This window comes from Heterodontus francisci, chromosome 6 (genome assembly GCF_036365525.1).
Source record: "Heterodontus francisci isolate sHetFra1 chromosome 6, sHetFra1.hap1, whole genome shotgun sequence".
NCBI lineage: Eukaryota > Metazoa > Chordata > Chondrichthyes > Heterodontiformes > Heterodontidae > Heterodontus > Heterodontus francisci.
In genome coordinates this window covers 688031-704224 of record NC_090376.1, presented here as the reverse complement: position 1 = coordinate 704224, position 16194 = coordinate 688031, and the positions used below count along the sequence as shown (strand labels likewise).

The 16194-nt window shown below is 45.5% G+C and overlaps 1 protein-coding gene across 1 annotated transcript in view; it reads left to right on the top strand.

Annotated features, from left to right (window-relative positions):
• Positions 1-16194, top strand: part of LOC137371067 (protocadherin-16-like) — a 579474-nt gene that overhangs the window by 344817 nt on the left and 218463 nt on the right. The gene's annotated exons all lie outside the window — the stretch shown is intronic.

Below are 16194 nucleotides of genomic sequence, written 5' to 3'. Positions count from 1 at the left end.
GTTAGAGAGAGAGGGGAAATCAGCCAGGGTTCCTGCTCCTGATCACTGTCCAGTGACCCCCGTGTTAGAGAGAGAGGGGAAATCAGCCAGGGTTCCTGCTCCTGATCACTGTCCAGTGAGTCCTGGGTTTGAGAGAGAGGGGGAAATCAGCGAGGGATCCTGCTCCTGATCACTGTCCAGTGACCCCTGGGTTAGGGAGAGCGAGGGAAATCAGCCAGGGTTCCTGCTCCTGATCATTGTCCAGTGACCCCTGTGTTAGAGAGAGAGGGGAAATCAGCCAGGGTTCCTGCTCCTGATCACTGTCCAGTGACCCCCGTGTTAGAGAGAGAGGGGAAATCGGCCAGGGTTCCTGCTCCTGGTCACTGTCCAGTGATCCCTGGGTCAAAGAGAGAGGGGAAATCAGCCAGGGTTCCTGCCCCTGATCACTGTCCAGTGATCCCTGGATTAGAGAGAGGGGGGAAATCAGCACAGGGTTCCTGCTCCTGATCACTGTCCAGTGACCCCTGTGTTAGAGAGAGGGAAATCAGCCAGGGTTTCTGCTCCTGATCCCTGTCCAGTGACCCCGGGTTAGAGAGAGAAGGGAAATCAGCCAGGGTTCCTGCTCCTGGACACTGTCCAGTGATCCCTGGATTAGAGAGAGAGGGGAAATCAGCCAGGGTTCCTGCTCCTGATCACTGTCCAGTGATCCCTGGGTTCGAGAGAGGAGGGAAATCAACCAGGGTTCCTGCTCCTGGACACTGTCCAGTGATCCCTGGATTAGAGAGAGAGGGGAAATCAGCCAAAGTTCCTGCTCCTGATCACTGTCCAGTGAACCCTGTGTTAGAGAGTGAGGGGAAATCAGCCAGGGTTCCTGCTCCTGATCATTGTCCAGTGACCCCTGTGTTGGAGAGAGAGGGGAAATCAGCCAGGGATCCTGCTCCTGATCACTGTCCAGTGATCCCTGGGTCAGAGATAGAGGGGAAATCAGCCAGGGTTCCTGCTCCAGATCACTGTCCAGTGACCCCTGGTTAGGGAGAGAGCAAGAGAGGGGATATCAGCTAGGGTTCCTGCTCCTGATCACTGTCCAGTGATCCCTGGGTCAGAGAGAGAGGGGAAATCAGCCAAGGTTCCTGCTGCCGATCACTGTCCAGTGATCCCTGGGTTAGAGGAGGGAAATCAGCACAGGGTTCCTGCTCCTGATCACTGTCCATTGATCCCTAGGTTAGAGAGAGAGAGGGGGAAATCAGCCAGGGTTCCTGCTCCTGATCACTGTCCAGTGATCCCTGGGTTAGAGAGAGAGGGGAAATCAGCCAGGGTTCCTGCTCCTGATCACTGTCCATTGATCCCTGGGTTAGAGAGAGGGGGAAATCAGCCAGGGTTCCTGCTCCTGATCACTGTCCATTGATCCCTGGGTTAGAGAGTGAGGGGAAATCAGCCAGGGTTCCTGCTCCTGATCACTGTCCAGTGATCCCTGGGTTAGAGAGAGAGGGGAAATCAGCCAGGGTTCCTGCTCCTGATCACTGTCCATTGACCCCTGTGTTAGAGAGAGAGGGGAAATCAGCCAGGGTTCCTGCTCCTGATCACTGTCCATTGACCCCTGTGTTAGAGAGAGAGGGGAAATCAGCCAGGGTTCCTGCTCCTGATCACTGTCCAGTGACCCCTGGGTTAGAGAGTGAGGGGAAATCAGCCAGGGTTCCTGATCACTGTCCAGTGACCCAGGTTGAAAAGTGGGTGATTGGTTTGGACAGCGAGGAAGTTACATAGAAATAAACAGAAGTTACAGTTCATCCACTCTGTGCTATCTTTCTGCCCTCCATTTGAGCAAATATTCCAAAGTCATGTTTCCGCCTTGTTCTGAAATCTTTTTAGTCCCATTTGCTTTCTCCTTAGCATAGTTTCTGCCTGAATCACTAACCAATCCCTTTCAAACGGGAATAAAAACAAAATACTGCAGATGCTGGAAATCTCAAATAGAAACAGAAAGTGCTGGAAGTAGTCAGCAGGTCAGGCAGCAACTGTGGAGAGAGAAACAGAGTTAACGTTTCAGATCAATAATCTTTCGTCAGAGTTCTGATGAAAGGTCACTGACCTGAAACGTTGACTGTCTTTCTCACCACAGATGCTGCCTGACCTACTGACTACTTCCAGCACTTACTTTTCAAAATAGCATTGTTTACCGACATGAAGGCCGATGAGGAAGGAGCAGGGGAAACGTGGGCCAACTGGATAGTTCTTTCAAAGAGCAAATCATTTCGAATTATAGTTCGATTTACAGCACTGAAAGGGGCAGTTGGAAGTAGTTAGGTTCAATAGGTGTTAACTATTGTAGTAGAAAGCTGAGCTAGCTAGTGAGTCATCAGAATCCTTATATAAAGCAGACCAGTTTCTTAGCCGAACGCAGTGAGGGGACACAGTTGAGAAGAAACAATTGCCTGAGTGAAACATTTGCCAGAGTGAATTTGGAAATTTGGTGCAGAGGGGGGAAAAGGGGCTCCTTTTCCTATCTTCTTCAGCCTCCGGCAGTTGGTAAGTCCTCTTCCTCTGACTCCAAGGTAGGTGAGTGCAACTTTCCATTACTTCAGCTTGAATTATTAACTAATTGACTCAAAAAAGATTGTACAGAGATGGCAGGGCCGGTGGTGTGCTGCAACTGCAGAATGTGGGAATCTGTGGAATGCACTGCAATCCTGGACAACCATGTCTGCAGTAAGTGTCTGCAGCTTGGACAGCTTCAGCTCAGAATTGCTGAACTGGAGACTGAGTTGCAGACATTGTGGAGCATCAGGGAGGGGGAGAGTTACCTGTACACTGTTTCAGGAGGCAGTCACACAGTCACACCTCTTAGAGTAGGGAGAACATTAGAGATGATCAATGGTCAGGGACAGAAGGATGTGACTGCAAGTGAGGCAGGTAGGGGGAATCAGCATGTAGCGAGGAGCCTCAGCCCCTGCCCTTGTCCAACAGGTACGAGGTCCTTGCTACCTGTGTGGATGAAGAGAAGGACTGCAAGTGGATGATCGGACTGACCACGGCACCATGGTGAAAGATGGCATTCCAGTGGGGAGAGTGAAGAGGAATGTGGTAGTGATAGGAGACAGTGTAGTCAGGAGGATAGATACTGTCCTCTGTAGCTGTGACCAGGAGCTCCAATGGCTGTGTTGCCTGCCTGGTGCCAGGGTTAAAGACATCTCCTCGTGGCTGGAGAGGAACCTGGAGTGGGAGGGGGAGGATCCAGTTGTCGTGGTCCATGTGGGAACCAATGACACAGGTAGAACCAGAAATAATGTTCTGCTTTGAGAATTTGAGGAATTAGGGTCCAAATTAAAACACAGAACATCAAAGGTAATTATCTGCGGATTGTTACCTGAGCCATGTGCAAATTGGCACAGAGTCAAGTAGATTATAGAACAAAATGTGTGGCTCAAAGAGTGGTGTGGCAAGAAGAGGTTTTGATTCTTGGGGTACTGGCATCACTACTCAGGGAAGAGGGAGCTATTCCATTGGGATGGGCTTCACTTGAACCGGGCTGGGACCAGTGTGTCCTGGCCAATCGCATAACTAGGGCTGTGGACAGGGCTTTAAACTAACAGAGTGGGGGGGGAAGTTTTGGGTAAAGGGAAATTTAGAAATCCAAAGAGAGAGGTCAGGGCATCGGAGCAGGATAGTGATGTGGGTAACTCCCAACAGAATGGGACAGGAAGGGACAGAGAGTTTCACAAAAATTCTACATTGGCAAATAAGGTCATTGCAGGGAATGGAGGTAAAAAAATGAAATCGAAGTTCCTTTATCTGAATGCACAAAACATTTGTAATAAGATAGATGAACTAATGTACGAATAGAGGGAAATGATCTGGATCTAATTATCATTACCGAGACAAGGGGCTGGATTTTACCTTAGTGGGAGGTGAATTTGCCAGCGGCGTAAAAGTCGGTGGCGAACCCGCTTCCTCCTCGCCTGAGGATCTGTCACGCATCTTATGAGTCGCTGGGCTTTAACTGTTCCGAGGCGGGACTTCCACCTGCTTGAGGGAGGAGGTCCTGCCTCACTGAGCTGCAGGCCAATCAGCGGACCAGCAGCTCTTAGTCTCAGCAGCGCCACCAGGAGTGGTGGCCACTGCTGCGACTGCAGCCCAGCCAATAACATGGAGCCAGGAGTGAAGGTAAGTTGAGCATGCCTCACCAGGCGGATCGGTCATGCCCATGTCCGGCTAGGGTGGTTGTTCGGGGGCAGGGAGGGGTGTCTTGGGTCTTGGGTCCAGCTATCGCTGGACGGCCTTTCACGTCCCCAGCACGCCCGTTTGCCATGGGTAAAATACCCGTGGAGGCGGGCGAGGGCCACTAAGTGAGTGGCGCAGTGGTTAGCACCACAGCCTCACAGCTCCAGTGACCCGGGTTCAATTCTGGGTACTGCCTGTGTGGAGTTTGCAAGTTCTCCCTGGGTCTGCGTGGGTTTCCTCCGGGTGCTCCGGTTTCCTCCCACATGCCAAAGACTTGCAGGTAGGAAGATGGAATTAGTGTAGGATTAGTGTAAATGGGTGGTTGATGGTCGGCACAGACTCGGTGCGCCGAGGGGCCTGTTTCAGTGCTGTATCTCTAAACTAAACTTAATTAGCCTCGGGAAGGCGGGCCTTTTTCCCTCCACGCCCGACTGCCATTAAGTTGGCCGGAGGTGGGAGCGGGTCGTGGAGGTCTCCCGGAGCCTCCTGCTCAATTTTACGCTGCCCCCACACCACCATTCAACCCGCTGGGGCGGCATAAAATTCAGTCCATGGTTACAAGGAGATCAAGGGGATTGGGAAATTAATATTCCAGGTTACACAATATTTCAGACAGACAGAATAGCAAAGCAGGATGGGTAGCCCTGATAGTGAAGGATGACATAAGGACATTAATAAGAAGAGATCTGGCCTCAGAAGATCATGAAGTAGAATTAGTTTGGGTGGAAATTAGGAATAGCAGGAATCAGAAAACACTGGTGGGAATAATTTACAGGTCCCTTAACAGTAGTTATATCATTGGACAGAACATTAAACGGGAAATTATTGGAGGGACTTTAATCCGTATACAGACTGGGACAATCAAATTGGCAACAGTGGTCTAGAAGATGAATTTGTAGAATGCTTTCATGACAGTTTCTTGGAGCAATACATTGTAGAACCGACTAGGGATAAAGCTATCTCAGATCTCGTATTGTGTAATGAAGCAGGGTTAATAAGCAATGTCATAGTAAAATATCCACTGGGAAATAATGATCATAATACCACTGAATTTCATGTTAAGTTTGAAAGTGACCCATTTCAATCACAAACACGAATTTTAAACTTAAACAAAGCCAGTTACGAAGGTATGGGGGAGAACTGGCTAAGGTTAATTGTGTAAATAGACTGGAAGGTTTGGCGGTAAATAAGCAGCGGTTGATTAGCGTGCAGGAGAGACATGTTCCTGTGAAAATGAGGGATAGAAATGGCAAGATTAGGGAACCATGGATGACAGGTGAAATTGTGAGACTAGCAAAGAGGAAAAAGGAAGCATACATAAGGTCTAGGAGTCTGAAGAAAGACGAAGCTTTGAAAGAATATCGGGAATGTGGGACCAATCTGAAACGAGGAATTACGAGGGCTAAAAGGGGTCATGAAATATCTTTAGCAAACAGGGTTAAGGAAAATCCCAAAGCCTTTTATTCATATATAAGGAGCAAGAGGGTAACAAGAGAAAAGATTGGCCCACTCAAGGACAAAGGAGGAAAGTTATGCGTGGAGTCAGAGAAAATGGGTGAGATTCTAAACGAGTACTTTGCATCGGTATTCACCGAGGAGAGGGACATGACGGATGTTGAGGTTAGGGACAGATGTTTGATTGCTCTAGGTCAAGTCGGCATAAGGAGGGAGGAAGTGTTGGGTATTCTAAAAGGCATTAAGGTGGACAAGTCCCCAGGTCCGGATGGGATCGATCCCAGGTTACTGAGGGAAGCGAGAGAGGAAATAGCTGGGGCCTTAACAGATATCTTTGCAGCATCTTTAAACACGGGTGAGGTCCCGGAGGACTGGAGAATTGCTAATGTTGTCCCCTTGTTTAAGAAGGGTAGCAGGGAAAATCCAGGTAATTATAGACCGGTGAGCCTGACGTCAGTGGTAGGGAAGCTGCTGGAGAAGATACTGAGGGATAGGATCTATTCCCATTTGGAAGAAAATGGGCTTATCAGTGATAAGCAACATGGTTTTGTGCAGGGAAGGTCATGTCTTACCAACTTAATAGAATTCTTTGTGGAAGTGACAAAGTTGATTGATGAGGGAAGGGCTGTAGATGTCAAAGACATGGACTTCAGTAAGGCGTTTGATAAGGTTCCCCATGGTAGGTTGATGGAGAAAGTGAAGTCGCATGGGGTCCAAGGTGTACTAGCTAGATGGATAAAGAACTGGCTGGGCAACAGGAGACAGAGAGTAGCAGTGGAAGGGAGTTTCTCAAAATGGAGACGTGTGACCAGTGGTGTTCCACAGGGATCCGTGCTGGGACCACTGTTGTTTGTGATATACATAAATGATTTGGAGGAAAGTATAGGTGGTCTGAATAGCAAGTTTGCAGACGACAGTAAGATTGGTGGAGTAGCAGATAGTGAAGGGGACTGTCAGAGAATACAGCAGAATATAAATAGATTGGAGAGTTGGGCAGAGAAATGGCAGATGGAGTTCAATCCGGGCAAATGCGAGGTGATGCATTTTGGAAGATCCAATTCAAGAGTGAACTATACAGTAAATGGAAAAGTCCTGGGGAAAATTGATGAACAGAGAGATTTGGGTGTTCAGGTCCATTGTTCCCTGAAGGTGGCAACGCAGGTCAATAGAGTGGTCAAGAAGGCATACGGCATGCTTTCCTGCATCGGACGGGGTATTGAGTACAAGGGTTGGCAGGTCATGTTACAGTTGTATAGGACTTTGGTTCGGCCACATTTGGAATACTGCGTGCAGTTCTGTTCGCCACATTACCAAAAGGATGTAGATGCTTTGGAGAGGGTGCAGAGAAGGTTCACCAGGATGTTGCCTGGTATGGAGGGTGCTAGCTATGAAGAGAGGCTGAGTAGATTAGGATTATTTTCATTAGAAAGACGGAGGTTGAGGGGGGACCTGATTGAGGTGCACAAAATCATGAGAGGTAGAGACAGGGTGGATAGCAAGAAGCTTTTTCCCAGAGTGGGGGATTCAAATACTAGGGGTCACGAGTTCAAAGTGAGAGGGGAAAAGTTTAGGGGGGATATGCGTGGAAAGTTCTTTACGCAGAGGCTGGTGGGTGCTTGGAACGCGTTGCCAGCGGAGGTGGTAGACGCGGGCACGATAGCGTCTTTTAAGATGTATCTAGACAGATACATGAATGGGCAGGAAGAAAAGTGATACAGACCCTTAGAAAATAGGCGACATGTTTAGATAGAGGATCTGGATCGGCGTAGGCTTAGAGGGCCGAAGGGCCTGTTCCTGTGCTGTAATTTTCTTTGTTCTTTGTTTTCTTTGAAACATTTAAAGAAACAATTCAAAGAGTTCAACAAAAGTACATTGCATTCAAAAACAAAAAATCACCCAGAAAGACCCATCTGTGTCTCATTCAGGAAGTTAAGGAGAGTATTAGATGAAAAGTCGAGGCTTACAATGTTGCAAAAAATAGTAGCAAGTCTGAGGATTGGGAGTGTTTTAGAAACCAGCAAAGGGCCACCAAAAAGTTGATAAAAAGGGAAAAAATAGAATGAGAGTAAACAAGCTAGCAATATAAAAATAGATTGTAAGAGCTTTTATGAGTACATAAAAAGGAAGAGAGTAGCTAAAGTAGACGTTGGTCCCTTAGAGGCAGAGACAGGAGAAATCATCATTGGGAATGAAGAAATGGCAGAGGCATTGAACAGATATTTTGTGTCTGCGTCACAACAGAAGACACAAGCTCAATACCAGAAAGAGGTAGTAACCTTGGGGCTAAAAAGAGTGAGGAAATTAAGGATATTGGGATGGTCTACACCTGAACCGTGCTGGGGCCGGTGTTCTAGCGAGCCGCATAACTAGGGATTTAGAGAGGGTTTTAAACTGAATAGTGGGGGCAAGGGATCTGATTTGGGAAGATATGGTAAATCAAGGAGTAGAGAGAGTCATAGTCATAGGGCTTTTCAGCAGAGAAACAGGCCCTTTGGCCCATCGTGTCCGTGCCGGCCATCAAGCACCGAACTATTCTAGTCCCATTTTCCAGCACTTGGCCCGTAGCCTTGTATGCTATGGCATTTCAAGTGCTCATCTAAATACTTCTTAAATGTTGTGAGGGTTCCTGCCTCTACCATCCCTTCAGGCAGTGTGTTCCAGAATCCAACCACCCTCTGGGTGAAATTTTTTTTTCTCAATTCCCTCCAAACCTCCAGCCCCTTGCCTTAAATCTATGTCCCTGGTTATTGACCCCTCCATTAAGGGAAAAAATCTCTTTCTATCTAACCTATCATGCCCTTCGTAATTTTGTATACCTCAATCACGACCCCCTCATCCTTCTCTGCTCTAAGGAAATCAACCCTAGTCTTTTCAGTCTCTCTTCATAGCTGAAATGCTCCAGCCCAGACAACATCCTGGTGAATCTCCTCTGCACCCTCTCCAGTGCAACCACATCCTTCCTATAGTGTGGTGACCAGAACTGTACACAGTGCTCCAGCTGTGGCCTAACTAGCGTTTTATATAGCTCCATCATAACCTCCCTGCTCTTATATTCTATTCCTCGGCTAATAAAGGCAAGTATCCCATATGCCTTCCTAACCACCTTATCTACCTGTGCTGCTGCCTTCAGTGATCTATGGATAAGTACACCAAGGTCCCTCTGACCCTCTGTACTTCCTAGGGTCCTACCATCCATTGTGTATTCCCTTGCCTTGTTAGTCCTCCCAAAATACATCACCTCACACTTCTCAGGATTAAATTCCATTTGCCACTGCTCTGCCCATCTTACCAGTCCATCTATATTAGATTAGATTAGATTAGAGATACAGCACTGAAACAGGCCCTTCGGCCCACCGAGTCTGTGCCGACCATCAACCACCCATTTATACTAATCCTACACTAATCCCATATTCCTACCAAACATCCCCACCTGTCCCTATATTGCCCTACCACCTACCTATACTAGTGACAATTTATAATGGCCAATTTACCTATCAACCTGCAAGTCTTTTGGCTTGTGGGAGGAAACCGGAGCACCCGGAGAAAACCCACGCAGACACAGGGAGAACTTGCAAACTCCACACAGGCAGTACCCGGAATCGAACCCGGGTCCCTGGAGCTGTGAGGCTGCAGTGCTAACCACTGCGCCACTGTGCCGTCCTGTAATCTAAGGCTTTCCTCCTCACTATTTACGACACCACCAATTTTCGAGTCATCTGCGAACTTACTTATCATACCTCCTATATTCATGTCTAAATCATTAATGTACACTACAAACAGCAAGGGTCCCAGCACCGATCCCTGTTGTACACCGCTGGTCACAGGCCTCCACTCGCAAAAGCAACCCTCGACCACTACCCTCTGTTTCCTGCCACTAAGCCAATTTTGGATCCAATTTGCCAAATTGCCCTGGATGCATTGGTCTCTTATCTTCTTGACCAATCTCCCGTGTGGGACCACATCAAAAGCCTTAGTGAAGTCCATGTAGACTACATCAACTGCTTTACCCTCATCTACACATCTAGTCACCGCCTCAAAAAATTCAATCAAGTTAGTTAGACATAAGCTCCCCCTGACAAAGCCGTGATAACTATCCCTGATTAATCCCTGCCTCTCCAAGTGCAGATTAATCCTGTCCCTCAGAATTTTTTCCAATAGTTTCCCAACCACTGATGTTAGACTCACCGGCTTGTAATTACCTGGTCTATCTTGCTACCCTTCTTGAATAATGGTACCACATTCGCTGTCCTCCAGTCCTCTGGCACCTCTCCCATGGCCAGAGAGGATCTGAAAATTTGTGTTAGAGCCCCTGCTATCACCTCCCTTGCCTCACACAACATCCTGGGATACATCTCATCTGGGCCTGGGGATTTATCCACTTTTAAGCCCTCTAAAACATCTAATACTTCCTCCCTTTCAGTGTTAATATGTTCAAGTATATCGCAATCCCCCTCCCTGATCTCTACACCTTCATCGCCGTTCTCCACAGTGAAAACAGATGAAAAGTAATCATTTAAAACCTCACCTATGTCCTCCGGCTCCACACACAGATTGCCACTTTGGTCCCTCATGGGCCCTACTCTTTCCCTGGTTATCCTCTTGCCCTTAATATACTTATAAAACGCCTTAGGATTTTCCTTTATCTTGCCCGCCAATGATTTTTCATGTCCCCTCTTCGCTCTCCTAATTACTTTTTTAAGTACCCCCCTACACTTTCGACACTCCTCTAGGGCCTCCACTGTTTTCAGCCCTCTGAATCTGCCGTAAGCCTCCTTTTTTTTCTTGATCCAATAGTTTATATCCCTTGACATCCAGGGTTCCCTGGACTTGTTGGTCCTACCCTTCACCTTAACGGGTACATGTTGGCTCTGAACTCTCACTATTTCCTCTTTGAATGACTCCCACTGATCTGATGTAGAATTTCCTACAAGTAGCTGCTCTGAGTCCACTTTGGCCAGATCCTTTTTTATCAAATTGAATTTGGCCTTCCCCCAATTCAGTACCTTTATTTCTGAGTAGAGATAAGGCAAGAGAGAAAAGTATTAATATGGGAAATGATAAACAGACTGTGACAGGAAGGGATAGAGAGTACAAATCTAAGAGTAAATCAACAGATAAGGCTAAAGGTTACAAAGATAATGAAAGGACAAAACTAAAGGCTCTGTATCTGAATGCACATGGCATTCGAAACAAAACAGATGAACTGAGAGCGCAAATAGAAATAAATAAGTATGATCTGATAGCCATTACAGAGACATGGCTGCAGGACGTCATAGATTGGGACCTGACTGTTGAAGGGTACGTGGCATTGTTACGACCAGGTCTAGGGGTCCCTTTCAGCCTTCACCTGGTCTTACTGTAACAGGATTTTATTTTTAAACACGTGTTTTTAGCTCCCCCTTGCTGAATCCTTGTTTACTGCTTTCCAATTATAAGGCGCAGTTTATCGGCGCAGACTTGGAGGGCCGAATGGCCTGTTCCTGTGCTGTACTGTTCTTTGTTCTGAGGTAAAGAAACCAACACAAACAGGCTTTCTTAGATTTAAAGAAGAAAGGTGGAATTTTATTAAACTTAAACTGAAACTCTAATTTGGTTGACATCTACGGATACACGATGCTAGCATGCATACGTGATACACACGTGCAAATAGAGACAGAACAGAGCAGAAGGAAAATAAATTGGAAAGGTTCAAAGGCGATATCTGAAGAGTTGTTGTTGCGGTTCTTCGAGCTCACTGTGTTGTACTTGATTGTAGATGGATCTTGCTTTTCATTGAGGCTCAGTATTCTTCTCAAAGTTTGTTCACTGTAGGAGACTTTTCTCCCTTGGGATTCATGTGTCTTCAGTGGGTTTCAGTTCCGTGAGAAAGAGATGGGAGCAGACAGGCAGAAAGGAGGTTTTCTTCAGTCCAGGAGCTTTCTGCTTTCTGCCAGTCTCTACAATTTAAAACTCCCCAAGTTGGCCAGCAAGGTAGTCACATGACTGGTATAACTACTTCTGGCTTTGTGTATTGGGTGAGTTAGGGAATGATCCTTTGTCTGCAAATACTCTCTGTTAATATGCAAAAATGTCTTTCCAGCCAGGGGCTTGGCAACCCCTTGTATCGAGCCTTCTCTTCTTCCCAGCAACAATTTGAAATTTAATGTCCATGTGGCAAAATTAATATGCCTCATTCGTGGCAGGTGGGGGCCTGCATGACAGCATTTAGGAGGGACAGGAAGCTAGGAAAAGGTGGAGGGGTAGCTCTGTTAATTAATAATGGTATTAGCGCAATAGAGAGGGATGACCTAAGTTCAGGAGACCAGGAGGTAGAAGCAGTTTGGGTAGAGATGAGAAATCATAAAGGCAAAAAGTCACTCGTGGGAGTGCTATACAGGCTACCTAACATCACCCACACTGTAGGACAGGGTATAAAGGAAGAAATAATGGCAGCTTGTTAGAAAAGTACAGCGATAATTATGGTGGATTTTAACCGACATAAAGACGGGAAAAATCAGATGGGCAGAGGTAGTCGAGATGAGGAGTACATGGAATGTTATCAGGATAATTTCTTGGAACAATACTTTCGGAAGCCAACCAGAGAGCAGGCTATGCTAGACCTGGTATTGTGCAAAGAGATAGGATTAATAAATGGCCTCATAGTTAAGGCGCCCCTAGGTAGCAGCGATCATAATATGATTGAATTTTACATTCAGTTTGAGGGAGAAAAGACTGGTATTTTAAACTTAAATAAAGACAATTATGAGGGCATAAAAGCAGAGGTAGCTAAAGTGAACTGGCAAATCAGGTTAAGGATAGGTCAATAGAGATGCAGTGACAGACATTTAAGGGAATATATCAGAATACACAGTTTAGATGCATTACCACGAGAAAGAAACATTCCAAGGGTGAGACCCGCCATTTGTGGTTAACTAAAACAGTATCAAACTTAAAGAGAAAGCCTATAATTGTGCAAAGATAGAAGCAGGTAAGAAGATTGGACAGAATATAAAAAACAGCAAAGAATGACTAAAAGATTGAAAAGGAAGGTAAAATTAGAATACGAGAGAAAGCTAGCTAGAAATATAAAGACAGATAGTAAGAGTTTCTATAGATATTTTAAAAAGACAAGAGTTCACAAAGTGAGCGTTGATCCTATAGAAAGTGAGTCTGCGGAATTAATAATGGATAATAAGGAGATGGCAGATGAATTGAACAGATATTTTTAATCGGTCTTCACTATTGAGGATACAAGTAACATCCCAGTATTAGCTGTAAATCAGGAAATGGAAGGGAGGGAGGAACTCAAGAAAATTACAATCACCAGGGAAGTGGTACTGAGCAAATTGTTGGAGCTGCAGGCGGACAAGTCCCCGGGTCCTGATGGACTTCATCCTCGGCTGTTAAAAGAAGTGGCAAGTGAGATAGTTGATGCGTTAGTTTTAATTTTCCAAAATTCCCTAGATTCGGGGAAGGTTCCATTAGATTGGAAAATAGCAAATGTAACACCTTTATTTAAGAAGGGAGGGAGACAGAAAGCAGGAAACTACCGGCCAGTTAGCTTAACATCTGTTATCGAGAAAATGTTAGAAGCTATTATTAAAGACATTATAGCAGGGCATTTAGAAAAATTTAAGGTAATCAGGCAGAGTCAACATGGTTTTGTGAAAGGGAAATCATGTTTAACCAATTTATTGGAGTTCTTTGTGCTGTGGATAGAAACATAGAAAATAGGAGCAGGAGCAGGAGTAGGCCATTTGGCCCTTCGAGTCTGTTGCGCCATTCAATACGATTATGGTTAATCATCCAAACTCAGTACCCTGTTCCCGCTTTCTCCCCCATCCCTTGATCCCTTTTGCCCTAAAAACTATATCTAACTCTTTCTTGAATATATTTAGTGATTTGGCCTCAACTGCTTTCTGTGGTAGAGAATTCCACAGGTTCACCACTCTCTGGGTGAAGAAATCTCTCATCTCAGTCCTAAATGGCTTACCCTTATCCTTAGACAGTGATCCCTGGTCCTGGACTCCCCCGCCATCGGGAACATCCTTCCTGCATCTAGTCTGTCCAGTCCTGTTAGAATTTTGTAGGTTTCTATGAGATCCCCTCTCATTCTTCTAAACTCGAGCAAATACAAGTCTAATCTACCCAATCTCTTTTCCTACGTCGGTCCTGCCATCCCAGGAATCAGCCTGGTGAACCTTCGCTGCACTCCCTCCATAGCAAGAACATCCTTCCTCAGATAAGGAGACCAAAACTGCACACAGTACTCTAGATGTGGTCTCACCAAAAACTTGTATAATTGCAGCAAGACATCCCTGCTCCTGTACTCGAATCCTCTCGCTATGAAGGCCAACATACCATTTGCCTTCTTAACTGCCTGCTGCACCTGCATGCTTACTTTCAGCGACCGGTGCACAAGGACACCCAGGTCTCGCTGCACCTCCCCCTTTCCCAATCTATCGTGTTCAGATAATAATCTGCCTTCCTGTTTTTGCCACCAAAGTGGATAACCTTACATTTATCCACATTATACTGCATCTGCCATGCATTTGCCCACTCAGTCAACCTGTCCAAATCACACTGGAGCTTCTCTGCATCCTCCTCACAGCTCACACTCCCACCCAGCTTTGTGTCGTCTGCAAACTTGGATATATTACATTTAATTCCGTCATCTATATCATTAATATATATTGTGAATAGCTGCGGTCCCAGCACTGATCCCTGCGGTACCCCGCTAGTCACTGCCTCCCACTCAAAAAAAGACCCGTTTATTCCTACTCTTTGTTTCCTGTCTGCCAACCAGTTCTCTATCTATGTCAGTACCTTACCCCCAATCCCATGTGCTTTAATTTTACACACTAATCTCTTACGTGAACCTTATCGAAAGCCTTCTGAAAGTCCAAATACTCCACATCCACTGGTTCTCCCTTATCTATTCTACTAGTTACATCCTCAAAAGATTCCAGTAGATTTGTCAAGCATGATTTCCCTTTCGTAAATCCATGTTGACTTTGTCCGATCTTGTCATTGTTTTCCAAGTGCTCTGCTATTACATCTTCTATAATGGACTCTAGCATTTTCCCCACTACTGATGTCAGGCTAACCAGTCTATAATTCCCTGTTTTCTCTCTGCCTCCTTTTTTAAATAGTGGGGTTACATTAGCCTCCCTCCAATCCGTTGGAACTGTTCCAGAGTCGATAGAATTTTGAAAAATGACCAGCAAAGCATCTACTATTTCTAGGGCCATTTCCTTAAGTACTCTGGGATGTAGATTATCAGGCCCTGGTGATTTATCAGCCTTCAATCCCATCAATTTCCCCAGCACCATTTCCCTACTAATACTGGTTTTATACAGTTCCTCCTTCTGACTAGACCCTATGTTCCCCAACATTTCTGGGAGGCAATTTGTGTCCTCCTTTGTGAAGACAGAACCAAAGTATGTATTATAATTGGTCTGCCATTTCTTTGTTCCCCATTATAAATTCCCCGTTTCTGACTGTAAGGGTCCCACATTTGTCTTCACTAATCTTTTTCTCTTCACATATCTATAGAAGCTTTTACAGTCAGTTTTTATGTTCTCTGCAAACTTACTCTCATACTCTATTTTCCCCTTCTTAATCAATCCCTTTGTCTTCCTTTGCTGAATTCTAACTGCTCCAATCCTCAGGTTTGCTGCTTGTTCTGGCCATTTTATATTTCTCCTCCTTGGATCTAATACTATCCCTAATTTCTTTTGTAAGCCATGGTTGAGCCACCCTTCCTGTTTTATTTTTGCGCCAGACAGGAATGAACAATTGTTGTAATTCATCCATGCGCTCTGTAAATGCTAGCCATTGCCTATCCAATGTCAACCCTTTAAGTGACGTTCCCCAATCTATCATAGCCAACTCGCACCTCATACCTTCATAGTTTCCTTTATTTAGATTCAGGACCCTAGTCTCGGAATCAACTCTCTCACGCTCCATCTTAAATGAAGAATTCTATCATGTTATGGTCGCTCTTCCCCAAGGCACCCCACACAACAAGGTTGTTAACCAATCCCTTCCTCATTACACAATACCCAGTCTAGAATGGCCTGTTCTCTAGTTGGTTCCTCAACATATTGGTCCAAAAGATCATCACGTATGCACTCCAGGAATTCCTCCTCTACAGTATTATAGCTAATTTGGTTTGCCCAATCTATATGTAGATTAAATTCACCCATAATTACAGTTTCACCCTTATTGCATGCGTCTCTAATTTCCTGTTTAATGCCATCCTCTACATCACTACTGCTGTTTGGGGGTCTATGTACAACCCCCACCAATGTTTTCTGCCCCTTGGTGTTTCTTAGCTCCAACCATACTGATTCCACATCAGGATTCTCTGAGCTAATATCCTTCCTCACTATTATATTGCTTTCGTCTTTTACTAACAACACTACTCCACCCACTTTCCCATTTTGCCTGTCCTTCCTAAATATTGAATACGTTGAGGAACCAACCAGGGAACGAGCTATTTTAGATCTAGTGTTGCACAATGAAAAAGTGCTAACTAATAATTTTGTTGTAAAGGAGCCT